General features: G+C 48.3%; 1 non-coding gene across 1 annotated transcript; it reads left to right on the forward strand.

Annotated features, from left to right (window-relative positions):
• Positions 1-4,334: 4,334 nt before the first annotated feature.
• On the forward strand, positions 4,335-4,407 carry Trnak-cuu. Its single transcript has one exon. It is a non-coding gene; the product is annotated as a tRNA-Lys (tRNA).
• Positions 4,408-6,026: the final 1,619 nt, after the last annotated feature.

The following is a 6,026-nucleotide window of genomic DNA, read 5'->3' on the forward strand; positions in this document are numbered from 1 at the left end:
ATATTTGCCTTGCGGTAGCCGAAAATTTAGAGCGAGATGAGAGCAGACCATTATTACATGTATAATGCGAATGCAAAACTTGAAGAACCAAAACAAAACAGAAACTGCTGATAAACGCGCCGCTGCTCATCCGCCTTTGTCTTTGGCTGCTTGGCACAACATCCTCCCCCCTTGAAGGCTGGCTCTTCAACAAAGTCCTTGAGGGGCAGCAGGCATAGCCTAGACACCGCACGCGTTGTCGATCCAACAGCTGTCTTTAAGGCGGCAACACGGCTTAGTTTTAAGGAGGGTGGACGAAAATCCGCCCTCTTTGATCAAAACGCTGCAGATGCCTGCCTCCAAGGCAAACTCATTCTTTCCCTGATTGTTCCCTTATTCTTTACGAACTGGTCCTCGTGGGATCGATCGCTTTGTACTCCACGTTTCACGCTGAAGGTCTGTACCGTGGCGGTGGATATTTCGCATCTGCTCCTGATACTGGAAGCACAGCTCCTGTAGCGACTGCTTCAACTTGGCTTCATAGTCGGAGCTAAGGCGTCCGTTGATGTTGCTGAAGTCTGTCTTTGGGATGAGGCGCGACTCATTGATCCCCTTGAGAGGATCTGATGCTTGAATGATAGCTCCTCTGAATTGTATTATCCAAGTCAAAACGCGACAGTGTCTCCTCCTCTAGAAACTGCTTGTACTGACGATCCAACTCCTTGTTCATATTGATCTGTTAGTCAGTGTTTAATGCACAAAGCCTCTTTTGTGCTGCATAAGATATCAGGTTGGGGAGTGCATAAACTAATTGCAATCTAAAAACTCAGGCAAGAAAAAGACAACCATTTTCCAAGATCTAACATCAGCAACTGCCTTTTATTAGCAGCGGCAAAATAACATAATGTTCTAACAGAGTAATTTACAGAGATTGGTTAATACATGTTAATGAGCTTTGATTACATTTGTATAGGCAAAGAGAAACAGTATGTAAGACGAAAAATATTGTGAGTTTGACCGAACATCCCGGCCGCCTTGAAAGTATCATCTTTCAACAAGATTGAGAATCCGTGGGTAATACTGCCAGCTTATGCACTGGTCGGCAGCACACCCCAGTGCTGGTTCGAATGTGGGCCACTCGAACTAGCCCATCCTTTCCGGGAACAACGGTCTCGACGCGCCCGAACTTCCATCGCTGAGGAGGCAGATTGTCGTCGTGGATTATAACCATGGTGTTAGCCCTGATGTTGGCCGATGGTGTTGTCCATTTGGTGCGCGAGCGTAGTTCCTGTAGGTACTCAAGCGACCACCTTCGCCAAAACTGTTGTTTGCTCGCGGTCACGGCGTCGAATCGTTCCAGGCTGGACGCATGTGTTGATGACACAGTCCGTTCTGGAAGGGCACGAAGAGATTTCCCCACCAGGAAGTGGCCCGGAGTAAGTGCCCCAAAGTCGTTGGGATCTGGAGACAGCGGAGACAATGGGCGCGAGTTGAGAATCGCTTCGACTTCAGTAGTTATGGTGCAGAGCTCCTCGAAGGTGAATCTTGAATTCATCAGTGTTCTGTAGAGTAGACTCTTGGCGCTTTTTACCGCCGCCTCCCAAAGGCCTCCAAAGTGAGCAGCTCTAGGAGGGATGAAATGGAAAGTTATGAAATCAGTTGACAAATAAGACGAAATGACTTCTTGCGTGGCTTTGTCTTGAATGAACGCTCGTAGTTCTTGAAGATGGTTGGCAGCTCCGACGAAATTGGTTCCGTTGTCGCAGAAGATGTCGGTTGGAATTGACCGTCTGGCGATCATCCGTTTAAGTGCTGCAAGAAATGCCTTGGTTGACAAATCCGAGACGACTTCTATATGGACGGCCTTGGATGCCAAACAAATGAAGACGGCGAGGTAGGACTTTGTTGGACCCTTTCCTCTAATGCGAAGATATGTGTTAAACGGTCCGCAGAAGTCGACGCCACACCTTTGGAACGGCTGTTGCGGTAGCACTCGTTCTAGTGGTAGCGATCCCATGAGTTCGTTCTCCAGTTTGGGTCTGAACCGAACGCAGGCGATACAAGAACGCACCACTCGACGAGCCAGGTCCCTGGCGTTGATGATCCAGTATTCCAGACGGATTAGCGCAGGCTTTCGGGCCTGCGTGACAATTCCTCAGATGCAAGTGTCGTACATAAATCCACGCAAAGTGCGATTTGCTAGGCAGTAGCAGCGGATGCCTTTCAGATTCAGGGATGTCGGCGTTCTGTAATCGTCCTCCAACCCTTATAAGAGCATGTCCTGATGAGCTGTCGAGAAAAGGCGTTAAATACTTTAGGTGACTTGTAAGCGGCTTAGCTTTCTGCAGCGAGTGAAAATCTTCAAGGAACGACTGTTGCTGAATATTGTAGACGATGCTGAACAATGCGCGGCGAAGTTCTTCCGATGTAAGCGATGGATTGACAATTTTGACTCCTCTTGATAAGTTGGCGAAGCGAAAGACGTATGCGATGGTTCGAATGCAGCGAGTGTATGAGCTGATGTGAGTCAGCTGTTGGAGAACAAGATTGCTGATCACAGCCGTGGTGAATGTACTCCTTCGATGCTCTGCTTTGACAATAGTTGGATCGATATCGATGATTTGCGGAGTGGTTGGCCACTGGGACGATGGTTGGGTCAAGAACTGTGGACCTGTGAACCACAGCGATGCTGCCAGCTCAGTTGTAGCAGCTCCGCGCGAAACTATGTCCGCCGGATTGCTCTCACCTGGTACAAATTTCCACTGGCCATCTGCGGTCCATTCTTGAATTTCGGAGATTCGGTTTCCAACGAATGCTGACAGTGTGACTGAGTGCTGTTTTAGCCAGTGAAGCACAATCTTCGAGTCCGTCCAGAAATAGACCGAGAATTTTCTGTCCGCTAATAGAGGCTTCAATTTCGCATACAGTTGGCCCAGCAAATGCGCTCCACACAATTCCAGTTTTGGAAGGGATTTTTTCTTCACAGGAGCCACTCTCGATTTGCCAGTCAATAGCTGCACTGCGACATCTCCCGTCGACGTTTCCGAGCGTAGATACACGCAGCAGCCGTAAGCCCTGATTGATGAGCCACAAAATCCATGAAGTTGAAGTGATCGCATCTTGTGTTGGAGGCAATAGCGGGGAATCGATAAAATTGAGACTGTTTGGAATGATTCTAGGCATTTGCGTCCCATTGCAGGCCAGCGAGCCAAAGTTCTTGCAGAAGTATTTTTGCGACAACAACAAGCGGTGAGAGCAAACCAAGCGGGTCGAACAAGGCGGATGCGGTGGACAAAATGCTTCTTTTGGTGATACGCGTTGCGTGGTTCCTTGGTATGAACTTGAAGAACAGTGTATCCTTGTGCTGGTTCCAGTTCACTCCAAGAGCGCTGGCTAGTCCCCACAGGAACTGAGCTTCTTGGATGCATGATCTTCCATGAATCCAACGTACTTGGAATGCCATTTGGTGAGTGGGAAATGCCCTCGACGAAGAATTTCTGTGACTTGATCCTTGATAATGCGAAGCGTCTCTAAGTCGTCTGCACCCGTGAGTAGGTCATCAACATAGAAAGACGACTTTATGATAGCGGCGCCGATTGGACAGTCAGCTTGATGAACATCAGCGAGGTGGTTGAGGCTACTTGTTGCCAAAAATGGGGCGGCTGCAGTGCCGTAGGTTACCGTATTTAATTGATACGTGCGCAGCGTGTCTTCTGGAAATGCTCTCCAAAGAATGTACTGGTATTTGCGATCAATAATGTCGAGATCTACTTGCCTATACATCTTGGTCACATCTGCAGTGATGGCGTAACGATGAAGCCTGAACTTTAGAAGCTGCAGGTACAAGTCCTCCTGGAGTGTTGGGCCAACGCATAGCAAGTCGTTGAGTGATAATTGATTTGACGTCCGGCAAGAGGCGTCAAACACCACCCTAAGCTTAGTAGACTCACTGCTGGGTTTGAGGACGCAGTGATGCGGGATGTAGTAGTGCGGCTCGTGCAGTTTAGGATGAATAACTGGGGGCATGTGCCCCAATTTCTCATTCTCCTCCATGAAGTCGCAGTATTGTTGACGAAGTGCTGGAGATTTCGATAGGCGACGTTCCATGCTTAGGAACCGACGGCGAGCGATATCAAATGAGTCTCCCAACCGAGTTGGGTCAGCCTTGAATGGCAGTTTGACGACAATCCTACCAGTGCTGTCGAGACAAGTGGTCTTCTCGTACTGTTCCTCGCAAACAGCATGCTCCGGCTTCTGCAGAGGTGGCGAGTCGACTGCTTCCAGTTCCCACAGACGTTTGAGGTTGACATCAATTGAACTTGCGTTTAAAGCCATGCAAGTGGAAACTTCTATTTGCCCGGCTAGCTCAGTCGGTAGAGCATGAGACTCTTAATCTCAGGGTCGTGGGTTCGTGCTCCACGTTGGGCGCCAAAATGTTTAATGCACAAAGCGTCTTTTGTGCTGCATAAGATATCAGGTTGGGGGGTGCATAAACTAATTGCAATCTAAAAACTCAGGCGAGAAAAAGACAACCGTTTTCCAGGATCTAACATCAGCAACTGCCTTTTATTAGCAGCGGCAAAATAACATAATGTTCTAACAGAGTAATTTACAGAGATTGGTTAATACATGTTAATGAGCTTTGTTTACATTTGTATAGGCAAAGAGAAACAGTATGTAAGACGAAAAATATTGTGAGTTTGACCGAACAGTCAGTAATGTTCTTCCGATCGGCATTGGCCAGCTCATTGGAACGCGACTCGTACAAGCAGGCATTTGCCTCAGCAGAGCTGCACTCCTTCGTTTTCTTGCCCAGACGGTTCTTCATCTCCTCGTTCTCGAACATGTTCATGATATTGGTCGTCTCTCGGGTGACCGTGTGCCTGGTGGTTTGCACTTGGATGCTGCGGCGGCAATTCTCTGTCTCCAAATTTCGCACACGGTCAATATAGGTGTCAGACGATATTTCAGGTTCTGCAGCTCAACTTCCTCAGCCACACGAGAGTGGCAGGAGATCGCTGACGAAGCGGCCACACAAGGGTTCAACCACAACCACATTGCGAGGTACCTTCCAGTTGGAGACATTTATGTTTAGACCAGGTTGACGCCCTGCGATATGAGACGTCACAACTACTTCAATGTATACCTAATACGTGGATATGCGAGACTTCAGGCCGTATTAACCGTATTAACGGGTGGAGCAACCCTATGGTCCAGACTTGAGACAAAGTAAGCAGAGGGAAGGACTAGTCGTGTCGTTCCTCAACTGACAAGCCGAGGAACCTTGAACAAGAAGACACAGCATGTGCCAGGATACCGCACAGGGCATAAGGAGCCGGCGGAGCATTAAGGAGCATGCACGAAAGATCATTAAATTGCCCCATAATCCACTAGCATATGCGGAGCTAAGGCCAAATACTCAGTCTCAAGTGTACACCTTTGTGTTCGAAAAACCACAGATCCCCAAGATGGCAGGCTGCACTGTTTCCTGCAAGGGAGTCTGCCCACTTTACCTTTATGGCAGGGGCCAGCTTCTGAAAGATGATCTGAATGAGGAGGCTTCCTTGAATTTCTTCCGCCGTCCCGGAACAGTTGTGGGTGCAAGCAAGCCCAGCGCATCGTAGATCTTGACTAGTTCCGAAAGCAGAATGCGTTTGGTAAGAGCGGTTGTCATTCTAGGGATTTCTAGCTTAAAGAAAATACAGCAATTTTTTGCATCCCAACACAACCCCAGCACTTTAACAAATCTAAGTGAACTATCTTTCGCTAAGGCCAAATACACAGTCTCAAGTGTACAGCACCTTTGTTCGAAAAACCACAGATCCCCAAGATGGCAGGCTGCACTGTTTCCTGCAAGGGAGTCTTCCCACTTTACCTTTATGGCAGGGTCCAGCATCTGAAAGATGATCTGAATGAGGAGGCTTCCTTGAATTTCTTCCGCCGTCCCGGAACTCACATCATAATTCGCGTTAGTAATCTCTAACAGTCCATTTCTTGACAGGTCACCTCTGCTCGTCTCCGTATCATCCTCTCCCTGCTTGCAACAG

The sequence above is a fragment of the Drosophila eugracilis genome, unplaced genomic scaffold (assembly GCF_018153835.1).
Source record: "Drosophila eugracilis isolate 14026-0451.02 unplaced genomic scaffold, ASM1815383v1 contig_623, whole genome shotgun sequence".
Classification (NCBI taxonomy): Eukaryota; Metazoa; Arthropoda; class Insecta; order Diptera; family Drosophilidae; genus Drosophila; species Drosophila eugracilis.